This window comes from Convolutriloba macropyga, chromosome 10 (genome assembly GCF_964194025.1).
Source record: "Convolutriloba macropyga chromosome 10, txConMacr16.3, whole genome shotgun sequence".
Classification (NCBI taxonomy): Eukaryota; Metazoa; Xenacoelomorpha; order Acoela; family Convolutidae; genus Convolutriloba; species Convolutriloba macropyga.
This window is the reverse complement of record NC_134477.1, coordinates 17,578,172-17,594,177: the sequence shown is the minus strand read 5'-3', so window position 1 is coordinate 17,594,177 and position 16,006 is coordinate 17,578,172.

Genomic DNA, 16,006 nt, shown 5'->3' with positions numbered 1-16,006 from the left:
CGCAAAATTTACAAAAAAAAAACGCCGAATAAACAGGCCAAAATAATGAAAACATAACCGACTAACGCCGAAAAAATGGTCTTCGAACGACTAATTGGAGTTCGAATCTGTTGCAGCCTCCGTCAGTCGGGGGGGGGGGGGAGGGGGGTTGGAGTAACTAAATTCACTAACACGGCGTCAAATGACGTTATTTTATACCACTAATAATATTTAAAGTTGAAATAATTACAGATTACAGCCGAAAATTAATTTGATTTTTGTCGTGAAATGCCGTCACTTTAGTTCAACTGCCGACACTTGTTAATGAAGGAGAAATTTAGATCACGCAAAACAAAACACTCAAGGGCGTAAAATCAATCGAAAAGTCAAAACAATCAAGCAAAAATTTTGCAAAAAGACCAACACGTTTGCAATAATTGTCTAAAACTGCGTTCGAGAGCATTTAATCAACAGGTTAAACAGTGGATGTATTAACAATATTTGCGGGTCACTATAGAGTTTGTCCCATATTGAAATTTGTCCTCAAAAAATATCGACTAAGACTTTCAACTAATGCACAATATTTGCACTAGCCAACAAAACGGACACTATCGGAAAACCAGGATAAAACTTGTGGATACTATTTGTTGACCGAATCTCTCTGGCGCAAACAGATTCTGACGCAATAGCTTTCGAGCAGAATTCAAAATCTTTTGCAAAAAGTTTTGGCGCAACAATTGTCAAAAAACAGTCATTTTTCTACATCCAAGCAAAACATTTGAGACTCCGATGTTCCTCATCATTCGTGGTTGCATGAGAAGATCTCGCCAGTCGTTCTGTCATCGCATATAGCAGACTTTGCTACCCCAGTTAGTCAGTCTACACAATGCCATTCTTTTGAAGACAAATTTTGAAAGAAAAGTCCACTGAGAGAAAGATGCAACACTAATACCGAATCGAACACACCCTGAAGATTACCGGAAAATATCCGTCATTGATTCCCATGACTTCGATTGTGACTGAAATAAATACAGAAAAAAATGAAAAGTGGTTGATGTTGAAAAAATACGACCTTAAACTACCGACATATTTCAATTATCGCCAATGCCAATTAACATTAGACCTGGTAATTAAGACTAATTACTACAAAGTAAAAAATCCCGCAATCTAAAACTGTCCTTTATGGGTTTATCCCGTTTACTTTTGATTTCATTTTCCATATTGACTTTCGATTTTTGATCCTTTTGCTGAACAGAATAGTTTTGGAAGTCAGAGCTAAGAACCACATAACTACATGCAAAAATCCATAACCACGGCATGTCATAAAGCTTTGGAAGATAGTAGCGGTTCGAATGGCTGAAAAAAGGACAACTAAAAACGAAGGCAAGATTCACAAATTAAGTCAAATATTTCGAAAATAAACGGTCACTCAGTCAAAGAAAACGTTAGGTAAAAGTTGCAGCCAATAATCTGACCAAAATTACGCCGCACTAGAAGGCCGAAAGTATTGTTATTTTCGAGACTAAAGGATAAGACCACAAGAAAATTCAATTTTTGAGAAAAAGTGTCAAAAAGCGATTGCCATGAATTCAAGCAATTTAATAGATGCACTTATTCTGATTAGATCGATGAAACCTGTCATAAATGCGACTAAGAGAAAAGACAAAAACAAACTAAATCTTCATCAGCAACCGACGAGGCCAGTCATTAATGAGAATAAGTGATAAGATAGCAATAAGTACAACAAGCACCTGCAGAACTCAACAACTCACTAATATTTTTGCAAATGAACAGCGTATAAGTCATAGAAAACAACAAATATTTCCTGAACCAATTATTTCCATTAATTTGGGCATCGATGAGACCTGTCAAAGGGCAAAATTCCAATATTCACCAACATTGTATAACAACAAATATTGTCAAGCTCACAAAAAGAATCAAGAAACACTGCAAACAGAAGTCAAATTGACCCATTTAAATTTTTTTCAAACCCCAATTTCTTACTCCACTTTTAAGTATTTTAAAAAATCACAACTCAAACCTAGTAGCTCTTTCGCTCCATTTACTGCTTGAGCGTGACTAAAATCCCCACTCTAATTTGACTTCTCATTGACGTCAAAAACCGAAAGGCTGTAAACAAATCTTAAGAAATGACAGCGCACCGATACAATCCAAATACTTTGGATTGTAAAAATAGGTCGTCCGCAATTATAGTCGCTGAGATGAGGAGAGCTATTAAAAATAAGAATCTCAATTTCAAAGGTATGTGCTCCCGGACAAGATACAGCGATCTAATAGCACTTTTCATTTTGCTTAAAAGAACGTTAATTTAACTTGCGAATGTCAAGATCTATTTGGATTGCAACCGTTTTGTGAAAGCTTTTATGGTGTTTGCTTCAAAAGGAAACTCTGGTCTAATATCTTTTCGACTACTGAAATTAACATAACTGACTAAGGTCAAGCGAATTGCTCTCAAAAGACCAGCGAGCAGTCGGCTCCGTCAGTATCTAGCCACGGAGAAGGGGTGCACCGAAGGGCTGATGGGGGTGGGGCAACAGCAGGAGTGGGAGAATAGGGGTGGGGGCAACAGGTGGGGGGGTATCTCAACCTCTAAAAACCACCCTTCACACCATAAGTATAAGTAAAAGTCTCCAAAACAGTTGGAGCTGAAAGGCTCTAAGAGCACTTAATGCCCTGTGATACGTATGTATACTTATATATCGAAACCTTTATGTGTACTAAATTATTTTACCCTCTATTTTCAATATTTATATCATGCGCTTATAACTTGAGTTATGACTTTTTATTATTCACATATAAAAATATTCCCGCTAGTCTACTATATTATTTCATATGTTGTTCACAGTATTTTATTATAAGTAATCAGAATTTCTTTTAGTCAATCTGAATTCAAGTTGCTTCTGCAAACGCTCTTAATTTACTTAAGACAATTTAGCTGTGGATTCGCATCGCGATTCCAATAAATCAATTCTGTAAAGTACACTTATTCAAGGATTCGCTCTGCGATTCCCGCTACACTTTGAGATAGTGTATTTGCGACACACATCCAAGTCTGTTTGCAAAGCATAAGTATAACATGGCGCAGTTAGCAATAAAGGACAGTGGAAAATCTCCACTCGGAATTCAACCCCTCTGGGAAAAGGCAACCCTAGAACCCCCACTTCGCTGGGAATATTGGAGGACACAATTAAAACTTGCAACCCTTGCTCGGGAAGGAATTGAAGTGGACCTTCTTCTAGCTGACCCTCCAATAAACGTTATCTTGCCTCCCGAACCAGCCTATGAAGACACAGTTGACAACCCGACAGCACAATCAGAACGAGATCGACGTACCCGCAACGAACAGGCGAAAACAGCGTGGAAAAAGCAGTGTCAGCGCATTGAAACGATCGGCATCTTATGCGGAGACAAACCGTGGAAACTATGTGATCGGAAAGCCTCTTCATTGATGTATCTGAGTTTGGGAATGGAAGGGCGGCGCGTCTTCAACTCGAAAAATTCGACTATTAATCTCGAAGCAATCTCAACCAAAAACCTTTGGGATATTTTGAATACAACCTTCATTCGGATTCATAATATAACTTTTGATCGGTATCTTTTCCTTACACGAAAACAACAAAAGGGAGAACCAATTGAGAAATTTTATGGACATCTCAAAGAACTTTCGGAAAATTGTGATCTAGGAGAAAAAGGAGATACCATCATCAGAGACGTTTTTATCACAAACATGCAGAACGAAGATATCCAAAAAGAGCTTCTAAAAGAAACAGTAGATCCTGATAGAGCATTAGCAATAGCAATCAATATTGAAATGGGTACCCTCAATCAACTCAAAATGAATGCCAACAAAGCTGAATTACATTCAACCGTCAATCAAGTACAACGGATGCGCATCGCGAATGCTACTCCCTTTTCAACTATGAATACAACCGCACAGAAAAAGCCCACAACTTGTCACTTTTGTGGATCAAGTTTGACTCCTGAACACCGTAATAAATGTCCCGCTCGGGGAAAAAGATGCAATAATTGTGGTATTGAAAACCATTTCGCTAAGGTTTGTCGTAAACCTAAAGATCCCAATTCGTACCCAAGACCTAAGCCACGAGTCAACAATGTCGAAAAAGATGACCAAGTTGAGGATGTCAATCAAATTTCGGCAGATTTTGACCCTGATTTGGAGTCAAACTACTCATCAGATGAAGATAATTGTGTAGCTGTAGTATCATCAACGGATCTCACAACTTCGATGACAGCAATCAACCTTCCTGTAATATTTGGTAATACATCAACAAATGTTTTGGTGGATTCGGGCAGCGTATGCACAATAATAAACGAATCATTGGCAAACTCAATCATTTCTCACGACTCAAAATCGAAGTGGATACGCGGGGCGAATCCCAAACAATTGAAAACATTTTCGAACGAGCCTATTCATACGGTAGGCATTATCCAAACTTCAATTCAAAGCGGCATTTGGCACGCAAATCCAATTGAAATTCAAGTAGTGGCGGACGGTCATCGTTCACTGTTGGGTAGAGATTTGTTTCCAGCACTTGGACTCTCAATTCAACAATCAAATAATCAAATGATAATCAATCAGGTAGAACAAGAATACTGTCCAATTAAAAAACAGATTGCAATCGATTTCCCTGATCTAATCTCCAGAATCGGTAAGTCCAAAGTACATATAGTTTGTTCAAAATTTCACAAAAACTATACCCCATCACACCAAAAAGGTCGCCGTGTCCCTATAAATCTGTTAGACAAAGTATCTGACGAGCTAAAGAAACTTACAGAACAAGGACATATTGAAAAATTACAAGAATGTTCTGATAAAAACTTTATTTCTCCGATAGTAATTACAGTCAAGAAGGACAAATCTGTAAAATAAGCTCTTGATTCGAAAACTCCGAACAAAGCGATACACAAGAACAAGTATCAAATGCCAAATATAGATAGTCTTATTGATTCAATCTCACAACATATTAATGATTCTAATCATGGGGAAAATGTCTATTTTTCAACAATACGCATATAGCCAATTAAACTTGCATCCGGATACCGCACGCCTTTGTAATTTCAATATCATTTGTGGAGATGCAACCGGTACGTACCGTTTTAAGACGGGATTTTATGGACTTACGGATATGCCGGCAGAGTTTCAAAAGGCGATGGATTATACACTGGTTGGTTTGTCTCATACATATTGTTTTTTGGATGATATAATTGTAGTTAGCAAAGGTACCCAGGAATCGCACCTCAAATACGTCTACAATTGCCTGCAGAAACTTGAGGCCGATAACCTCAGAATTAATTTAAGCAAATGTCATTTTGCAAAACACCAGATAAATTGGCTTGGTTTTACATTCTCGCAAAGTGGTGTCAAACCCATTGAATCTAAAACAGCAGCAATTGCTGAAATTAAAGCTCCTAAGACATTGAAACAATTGCGTTCATTCCTAGGTAGTGTTCATCATTTAAGCAAATTCATTCCTAACCTTGCTAAAATATGTCATCCTTTTCGGCCGTTAAAGAAAAATGAAAAATTTCTTTGGACCGAGTATCATCAAACACATTTCGAACACATTATAACTGTTATTGCAAACGCTACAGAAAATACCCATTTTAATCCAACACTGGAAACACGTATCAAATGCGATGCCTCTCGCCAAGGCGCTGCACTCGAACAACTAGATTGTGAAGGGTGGAAAACGGTTGCCTTTGCATCTCGCTTTCTTAATAGCAACGAAGAACGCTTTAGTATAAACGAACTAGAATTGCTTGGGGTGGTTTGGGCTATCGAATATTTTAAATATTATTTATTTGGAAAGACTTTTACGGTTTTGACAGATCACAGAGCACTTCTTTCAGTCCTAAAAACTCACCGTTCCAATAAATCTTATAATAGCAGATTAACACGTTGGATTGATCGTTTGTTACCATTTGACTTTATCATAGAGCATATTCCTGGCACCGGAATGGGTTTAGTTGATTATATTTCGCGCCAACCGAACCAGAAAGCAAAAAGCGTCACCCAATATGATGAGGAATTCATGGTAGCGACAATTTCCCGCATTCGCGACGCAATTACATCTTTATTTAATCATTCAAATAAAATTCCTTTCCATAAGCGGCCCATAAATAGCAAAAACAAGTTACAAGTCAACCAGACGCGCGTCCACTCTTGCAAACCTGCTAAAATTAACCCGCATAACTTAAATGCCTCAATTCATTCACTACTCGAGCACAAGTACGCAATTATAATTCAGCATTCATTTCTCAATTTAATTACCACGCAAATCACTTGCTTCAAAATAATACTGCACCCGCATCGCAAATCCAGTCTAAATATTTCAATTGTAATTTAACCGCAAAACTAGACAATAAAATAATTTAGTACACAAAGGTTTCGATATATAAGTATATCACCGTTCCAATAAATCTTATAATAGCAGATTAACACGTTGGATTGATCGTTTGTTACCATTTGACTTTATCATAGAGCATATTCCTGGCACCCGAATGGGTTTAGTTGATTATATTTCGCGCCAACCGAACCAGAAAGCAAAAAGCGTCACCCAATATGATGAGGAATTCATGGTAGCAACAATTTCCCGCATTCGCGACGCAATTACATCTTTATTTAATCATTCAAATAAAATTCCTTTCCATAAGCGGCCCATAAATAGCAAAAACAAGTTACAAGTCAACCAGACGCGCGTCCACTCTTGCAAACCTGCTAAAATTAACCCGCATAACTTAAATGCCTCAAATAATTCATTCACTACTCGAGCACAAGTACGCAATTATAATTCAGAATTCATTTCTCAATTTAATTACCACGCAAATCACTTGCTTCAAAGTAATACTGCACCCGCATCGCAAATCCAGTCTAAACATTTCAATTGTAATTTAACCGCAAAACTAGACAATAAAATAAATCATATAACAATGTCAGCTAATGGATCATCGCAAACCAACCCTACAACTCCCCCGCCTACCCCTAGAGTAACATTTCGTACTCAATCAACCCCAATAACAACTCCTAGTGCAAACCCCAACAATAACACCCAGGCCTCTTCATCACCGGAAACTCAGGACATTGAACTGTCCAAATAGGAAGTTTTTGAGAGCAACCTCAATCAGCTCTTTACAAAGTCGTTTCTGGCAGTCTTGACTAGCAAGGACGCAGTACTAAAAGAGATCAGAGACTGTGTTCTACAAGATGACGAAGCCCGATGCAAGGAAGTCAGCCCATACATTCACTCCTTTTGGAAAGACTTTCATGTGCGGTCCGGTTGCTTGTGTGTCGACGAACGCGTCGCCATATCTAACTCAATAAAGGAGGCAGTAGTGGAATCACTACACATGACCCACCCCGGTAGTTGGGGGATGATTTCTCTGTCTCAATATGCATGGTGGCCATATATGCATAGAGAAATTTTGGCCAAAGCATCGGATTGCGTTCCATGCACTGATATTGGTAAGAACTTAAAGCCTATTATACCAAAATCTAAATGGCATCCACATAAGGCTTGCCAAGAACCAAATGAAGAAATTCAAATTGACTTTGGGGGTCCGATAACGAATGAAAAAGATAAAGACATTTATTTTTTGGCATGTATTGACCGTTATTCAAAGTATCCGACAGTTAGAATTTTTGAAAAAGCTAATGGGACAAAAAAAGTAAAATTTCTCCGTAGTTACGCATATACACATGGAATTCCACGAACAATCCGTTTAGACCAAGCCACATGTCTAGTAGGTAAACAAGTTACAAATTACTGTAATGAAAACAATATTGACATTCTCGACGCACCGGTCGGAGACCATAGAGCTATTGGATTAGTGGAGCGAATGATACAGACAATAAAACGACGGTTATCCTGCATGAAAGCTGAAAATAAAGATACATTCGCAACATCTAAAGCAATTAAACAAATTATTTCTGATTTACGTATAACAAAACAGAAAACAACAAAGATAACACCATTTGAAGCCCATTTCGGTCGTCCGGCAAATACTCCTTTAAGGAATATTGGCACTTCTCCTTCTAGCTTAAATCTAACTTATGAAAAAATTATTACCCACTATTTAGATGCCGATACAGTTCCTGTAGACGACTACCTTGATGACGCAGGATGGACCAACCCAGAAAGAAGCGATCTGGACATCGAAAAATCCATGAACAAGGCACAACAGGATGCAGGACTTCGCTATCGCGATTCGGACAATAAGGAATCAAGGTTCATTATTCATCCAAAAATCACGAACCCCATTCCCAGAACAGAAAAATCTTTAAATGTAAAGCTAGCGCGAAAACTACCTAACGAAAAGAGGGCCAAAAGACAGCTTGCCGGACTATATGAGGTCCTTAAACCAGGATCCTTTGTCACTAAATCTTCCCCTACAACAACCATAATCAATGAGCCTGGACGATCTCCAGTGAAAGTTAGAGATAGTGATTTGGCAAAGTTCGGCACCAAAGCAGAAAGGTCTACTAATCTCTGGGCATACGCACAAAGACGTCCTGCACCCTATGAACAAACAACGGAGACAAAAATCGCCAAGCACAGTAATGATGTCAAGCGACAAAAGCGAGGAGAAATAAAGATTCGCCATCGCCATCGTGATACTACTTCCGTTGTCTCATCTGTGAACTCAAAGTACATATAGTTTGTTCAAAATTTCACAAAAACTATACCCCATCACACCAAAAAGGTCGCCGTGTCCCTATAAATCTGTTAGACAAAGTATCTGACGAGCTAAAGAAACTTACAGAACAAGGACATATTGAAAAATTACAAGAATGTTCTGATAAAAACTTTATTTCTCCGATAGTAATTACAGTCAAGAAGGACAAATCTGTAAAATAAGCTCTTGATTCGAAAACTCCGAACAAAGCGATACACAAGAACAAGTATCAAATGCCAAATATAGATAGTCTTATTGATTCAATCTCACAACATATTAATGATTCTAATCATGGGGAAAATGTCTATTTTTCAACAATACGCATATAGCCAATTAAACTTGCATCCGGATACCGCACGCCTTTGTAATTTCAATATCATTTGTGGAGATGCAACCGGTACGTACCGTTTTAAGACGGGATTTTATGGACTTACGGATACGCCGGCAGAGTTTCAAAAGGCGATGGATTATACACTGGTTGGTTTGTCTCATACATATTGTTTTTTGGATGATATAATTGTAGTTAGCAAAGGTACCCAGGAATCGCACCTCAAATACGTCTACAATTGCCTGCAGAAACTTGAGGCCGATAACCTCAGAATTAATTTAAGCAAATGTCATTTTGCAAAACACCAGATAAATTGGCTTGGTTTTACATTCTCGCAAAGTGGTGTCAAACCCATTGAATCTAAAACAGCAGCAATTGCTGAAATTAAAGCTCCTAAGACATTGAAACAATTGCGTTCATTCCTAGGTAGTGTTCATCATTTAAGCAAATTCATTCCTAACCTTGCTAAAATATGTCATCCTTTTCGGCCGTTAAAGAAAAAGGAAAAATTTCTTTGGACCGAGTATCATCAAACACATTTCGAACACATTAAAACTGTTATTGCAAACGCTACAGAGAATACCCATTTTAATCGAACACTGGAAACACGTATCAAATGCGATGCCTCTCGCCAAGGCGCTGCACTCGAACAACTAGATTGTGAAGGGTGGAAAACGGTTGCCTTTGCATCTCGCTTTCTTAATAGCAACGAAGAACGCTTTAGTATAAACGAACTAGAATTGCTTGGGGTGGTTTGGGCTATCAAATATTTTAAATATTATTTATTTGGAAAGACTTTTACGGTTTTGACAGATCACAGAGCACTTCTTTCAGTCCTAAAAACTCACCGTTCCAATAAATCTTATAATAGCAGATTAACACGTTGGATTGATCGTTTGTTACCATTTGACTTTATCATAGAGCATATTCCTGGCACCCGAATGGGTTTAGTTGATTATATTTCGCGCCAACCGAACCAGAAAGCAAAAAGCGTCACCCAATATGATGAGGAATTCATGGTAGCGACAATTTCCCGCATTCGCGACGCAATTACATCTTTATTTAGTCATTCAAATAAAATTCCTTTCCATAAGCGGCCTATAAACAGCAAAAACAAGTTACAAGTCAACCAGACGCGCGTCCACTCTTGCAAACCTGCTAAAATTAACCCGCATAACTTAAATGCCTCAATTCATTCACTACTCGAGCACAAGTACGCAATTATAATTCAGCATTCATTTCTCAATTTAATTACCACGCAAATCACTTGCTTCAAAATAATACTGCACCCGCATCGCAAATCCAGTCTAAATATTTCAATTGTAATTTAACCGCAAAACTAGACAATAAAATAATTTAGTACACAAAGGTTTCGATATATAAGTATATCACCGTTCCAATAAATCTTATAATAGCAGATTAACACGTTGGATTGATCGTTTGTTACCATTTGACTTTATCATAGAGCATATTCCTGGCACCCGAATGGGTTTAGTTGATTATATTTCGCGCCAACCGAACCAGAAAGCAAAAAGCGTCACCCAATATGATGAGGAATTCATGGTAGCAACAATTTCCCGCATTCGCGACGCAATTACATCTTTATTTAGTCATTCAAATAAAATTCCTTTCCATAAGCGGCCCATAAATAGCAAAAACAAGTTACAAGTCAACCAGACGCGCGTCCACTCTTGCAAACCTGCTAAAATTAACCCGCATAACTTAAATGCCTCAAATAATTCATTCACTACTCGAGCACAAGTACGCAATTATAATTCAGAATTCATTTCTCAATTTAATTACCACGCAAATCACTTGCTTCAAAGTAATACTGCACCCGCATCGCAAATCCAGTCTAAACATTTCAATTGTAATTTAACCGCAAAACTAGACAATAAAATAAATCATATAACAATGTCAGCTAATGGATCATCGCAAACCAACCCTACAACTCCCCCGCCTACCCCTAGAGTAACATTTCGTACTCAATCAACCCCAATAACAACTCCTAGTGCAAACCCCAACAATAACACCCAGGCCTCTTCATCACCGGAAACTCAGGACATTGAACTGTCCAAAGAGGAAGTTTTTGAGAGCAACCTCAATCAGCTCTTTACAAAGTCGTTTCTGGCAGTCTTGACTAGCAAGGACGCAGTACTAAAAGAGATCAGAGACTGTGTTCTACAAGATGACGAAGCCCGATGCAAGGAAGTCAGCCCATACATTCACTCCTTTTGGAAAGACTTTCATGTGCGGTCCGGTTGCTTGTGTGTCGACGAACGCGTCGCCATATCTAACTCAATAAAGGAGGCAGTAGTGGAATCACTACACATGACCCACCCCGGTAGTTGGGGGGTGATTTCTCTGTCTCAATATGCATGGTGGCCATATATGCATAGAGAAATTTTGGCCAAAGCATCGGATTGCGTTCCATGCACTGATATTGGTAAGAACTTAAAGCCTATTATACCAAAATCTAAATGGCATCCACATAAGGCTTGCCAAGAACCAAATGAAGAAATTCAAATTGACTTTGGGGGTCCGATAACGAATGAAAAAGATAAAGACATTTATTTTTTGGCATGTATTGACCGTTATTCAAAGTATCCGACAGTTAGAATTTTTGAAAAAGCTAATGGGACAAAAAAAGTAAAATTTCTCCGTAGTTACGCATATACACATGGAATTCCACGAACAATCCGTTTAGACCAAGCCACATGTCTAGTAGGTAAACAAGTTACAAATTACTGTAATGAAAACAATATTGACATTCTCGACGCACCGGTCGGAGACCATAGAGCTATTGGATTAGTGGAGCGAATGATACAGACAATAAAACGACGGTTATCCTGCATGAAAGCTGAAAATAAAGATACATTCGCAACATCTAAAGCAATTAAACAAATTATTTCTGATTTACGTATAACAAAACAGAAAACAACAAAGATAACACCATTTGAAGCCCATTTCGGTCGTCCGGCAAATACTCCTTTAAGGAATATTGGCACTTCTCCTTCTAGCTTAAATCTAACTTATGAAAAAATTATTACCCACTATTTAGATGCCGATACAGTTCCTGTAGACGACTACCTTGATGACGCAGGATGGACCAACCCAGAAAGAAGCGATCTGGACATCGAAAAATCCATGAACAAGGCACAACAGGATGCAGGACTTCGCTATCGCGATTCGGACAATAAGGAATCAAGGTTCATTATTCATCCAAAAATCACGAACCCCATTCCCAGAACAGAAAAATCTTTAAATGTAAAGCTAGCGCGAAAACTACCTAACAAAAAGAGGGCCAAAAGACAGCTTGCCGGACTATATGAGGTCCTTAAACCAGGATCCTTTGTCACTAAATCTTCCCCTACAACAACCATAATCAATGAGCCTGGACGATCTCCAGTGAAAGTTAGAGATAGTGATTTGGCAAAGTTCGGCACCAAAGCAGAAAGGTCTACTAATCTCTGGGCATACGCACAAAGACGTCCTGCACCCTATGAACAAACAACGGAGACAAAAATCGCCAAGCACAGTAATGATGTCAAGCGACAAAAGCGAGGAGAAATAAAGATTCGCCATCGCCATCGTGATACTACTTCCGTTGTCTCATCTGTGAACTCAAATGTCTCTCGAGCCCTCACAGTCCGCAAACCCGCTAAACCACAGCCCAAACGAAGTCGTCACACGGTTGCGTCAAATGAAAATAACAATGCAACAGCCCCGGAACAACCGCTCATATCGATAATACCCGCCCCATCAACATCCTCATCACAAAATCCAGTAACGTCCTCCGCTTCACAAGAACAACAAACAGCTCGACCACGCAAACGGACCCAATTTTATGGATTTGCAGATGCGGACATATCTCCAACCAGTTCGTTAGCATCATCCAGCTCCAATAAATCGAAAAAGCGAAAAACGAAAAAAAAGGGCTCAACAAACGAAAATACAGTAGTCACGATGATTCAAAATGCGGAACAATCAAGAATTCCCTCCCCACCGCGACCTGATATCCAAATTGGTCAAGCTTCTCCACCAGATTAAAGAGTTCGATATTATGAGTATGAACAAGAACGGGAACTTTCTGTGTGGGATGCAGAAAATGAAATTTGAACAAAACTGTTAAAATTAAGTAAACTCATATAAACTACACTTATTTATTTCGTTCATGTTTCCGTGTTACAAATCCAGTCTTTAATGAATACATTAATGTTAATTTTCTTCAATTGCTGTTCAATGTATTAAATTTAATTCATTCATGTATTCGCTCCGCGAATCCCCGTCTTGTTATGTGTGTCTGTTATTTATTCATTCAAATGTATTCATTTTACATGCTCAAAAATTTAAAGCGTATTCGCTCCTCGAATCCCAATTTCAATTACACTTTCGTATAGTATGAGCTGTATTTTATTGTCAAGTGATAATGTTATAAAAGCAATTACATACTACACACATGTGCAGTTAATCTTTTCTCAAGCACACATGCTTCGCATATACTTAATGATCAATCTTTTCATTTCTTCAAAAATACCATTTGTGGCACCTTTGCAGTTTATTTTCTGTTATGTTAAATTTCTTTTCAATTCCATAATTTATGTTTGACTCTAAAAATTGTAAATACATTAAAATTTTTTTCTGTCATGGGGGAAATGTGATACGTATGTATACTTATATATCGGAACCTTTAAGTGTACTAAATTATTTTACCCTCTATTTTTAATATTTATATCTTGCGCTTATAACTTGAGTTATGACTTTTTATTATTCACATATAAAAATATTCCCGCTAGTCTACTATATTATTTCATATGTTGTTCACAGTATTTTATTATAAGTAACCAGAATTTCTTTTAGTCAATCAGAATTCAAGTTGCTTCTGCGAACGCTCTCAATTTACTTAAGACAATTTAGCTGTGGATTCGCATCGCGATTCCAATAAATCAATTCTGTAAAGTACACTTATTCAAGGATTCGCTCTGCGATTCCCGCTACACTTTGAGATAGTGTATTTGCGACACACATCCAAGTCTGTTTGCAAAGCATAAGTATAACATGCCCGCTGGGCGCTACCTGTTTATCCCGTTTTTGAGGACGAAAAGTCAAAAGCGCCAGATGAAAATCGGTCAAGCGAAAAATCGCATAAAAAACGACCGACAGGACTAACATAATTGCTACAAACTTTGAGAGCAATTAATAATAGATCTCAATTTTATCAGCAGTAACATGTATTTGGTTGAAATAGGTATCAGTTTGAATTAAAACTTTCAATTTCTATCACAAACGCTGTTTCTAGTATCCAGCCTGTGTTAAAAAAACTATTTTTGTCTGCAACATGAACCATTTCAAGGCCACTTTGTATATTAAGTCAAAAGTCTTAATTGTGCAAAACATGGTAATTAGTGTTTGTCTCCGCAATAACTTCACCGCAATAAACTTTAGGGATAGCTTGATAGCAATAAAAAAAAAGACATCACTTGCATTGATCCAAAATGCCCTATAACAAAACAAACAGACTAACGTCGGATGAATCACTGGGGGCAATTTAATTTAGGAGTGTAGCTTAGAAGTTTGCTTATGGGTACAAAAACTCAGACCTCATAGAGGTTCGAACCCCCGCCTTCCAGGACATCAGTGTGACACTTAACCCCCTAATCCAAAACGTATTTGCTCTTCAAACTATCAAATTTGCTGTTATATTTGCAGCAAAAAATGAGAGCACATAAGATCACTCACACTTGAGAAGTCAAGGAAAGTTCTAGAACTAAATAGCAAAAACGGTCGAGCAAAAATTTTGCATAAAAAAGGCACAAGTCTACGATAATTGCCTTCATCCGAGAATAAATAACAATGTCTTCATGGTGTCAGCACATTTAATGTCTCAAATTTTCTTCAAGCTTCTTTTCATTCAAGTTTCTCTGGCTTTGGTAAAAACATGTCTTTAGTAGTTATTTCTTCCATATATTTTGTACAGAGCTAAATTACAAATTTTGAAATTGTATCACACTTTTGTACATGTTTACTCCAACAGGAAAATAGCATAATAAATGTAAGTAATACTAAACAATAGGAGACACTTTCACTGCGTGAATTCACATAAGCCATTCAAATATACAACACGAACACAATCTTTCATTATTCCAGTTAACTCTTTCCGAGATGAAAAATCCACATACAAAATAACTACTAAAATACATTCTGGGATTTCGCTGTTTCCATAATATGCTAACTAAGCTACCACAAACGTAATTTTGCATCCCTTTAGTTCGAAGATGCGCGCGTGCAAAAATGATTCTGCGTCTTCTCACGCCGATTCATTTTCCCGTATATTTTTCTGTCGTACGTTTTGACCCCTGCATCACGTGACTTAGCGTTTTCATCCCTATCCCTTTGCACAAACTCTACGTATCCCTAATGTTGAATGTCAATTGTACACATTATACAAGGGATTAAAACCGGAGAGAAATGATAGAGCGGTAAAAATTTTTAGAAAATGACACCCGCTTTAAATTCCTAACAGCTTATGCTGTAAAGAAGTGAATGTTATTTAAGTCTCAGTTTCCGATCGAAAGTAGCTACCCAGTTCATTAAAGAACTTCTTTGAAATTAAATATAATTGCGCTAATTAATCCATTGAAATAAAGATTATTATTTACCAATGGCATAAAAAATAGCAATACGCTTGCATTCTTTAACGAAGTGTCGCACAAGTCCCACTGGCCCTGAAGAAACCCGAATTAATTATTATAAATTCATGATTAAATGACATTTAGATTATTCATAAAGTCTTTGCTTCAAAACCAAAATAACATAGATTGAACAAAACCGGCTAACGTCGGGCGAATTGCTCTCAAACAAATGACGAGCGGTTGATTTCATCAGTTCCTGGCTATGGCTTAGCGAGGCCAGCTTAATTGACGACTAGTAAAGCGGAAGTCTCTAAGAGAAGTGCTCAGCAACATAATACTTTCCTGGCTATAC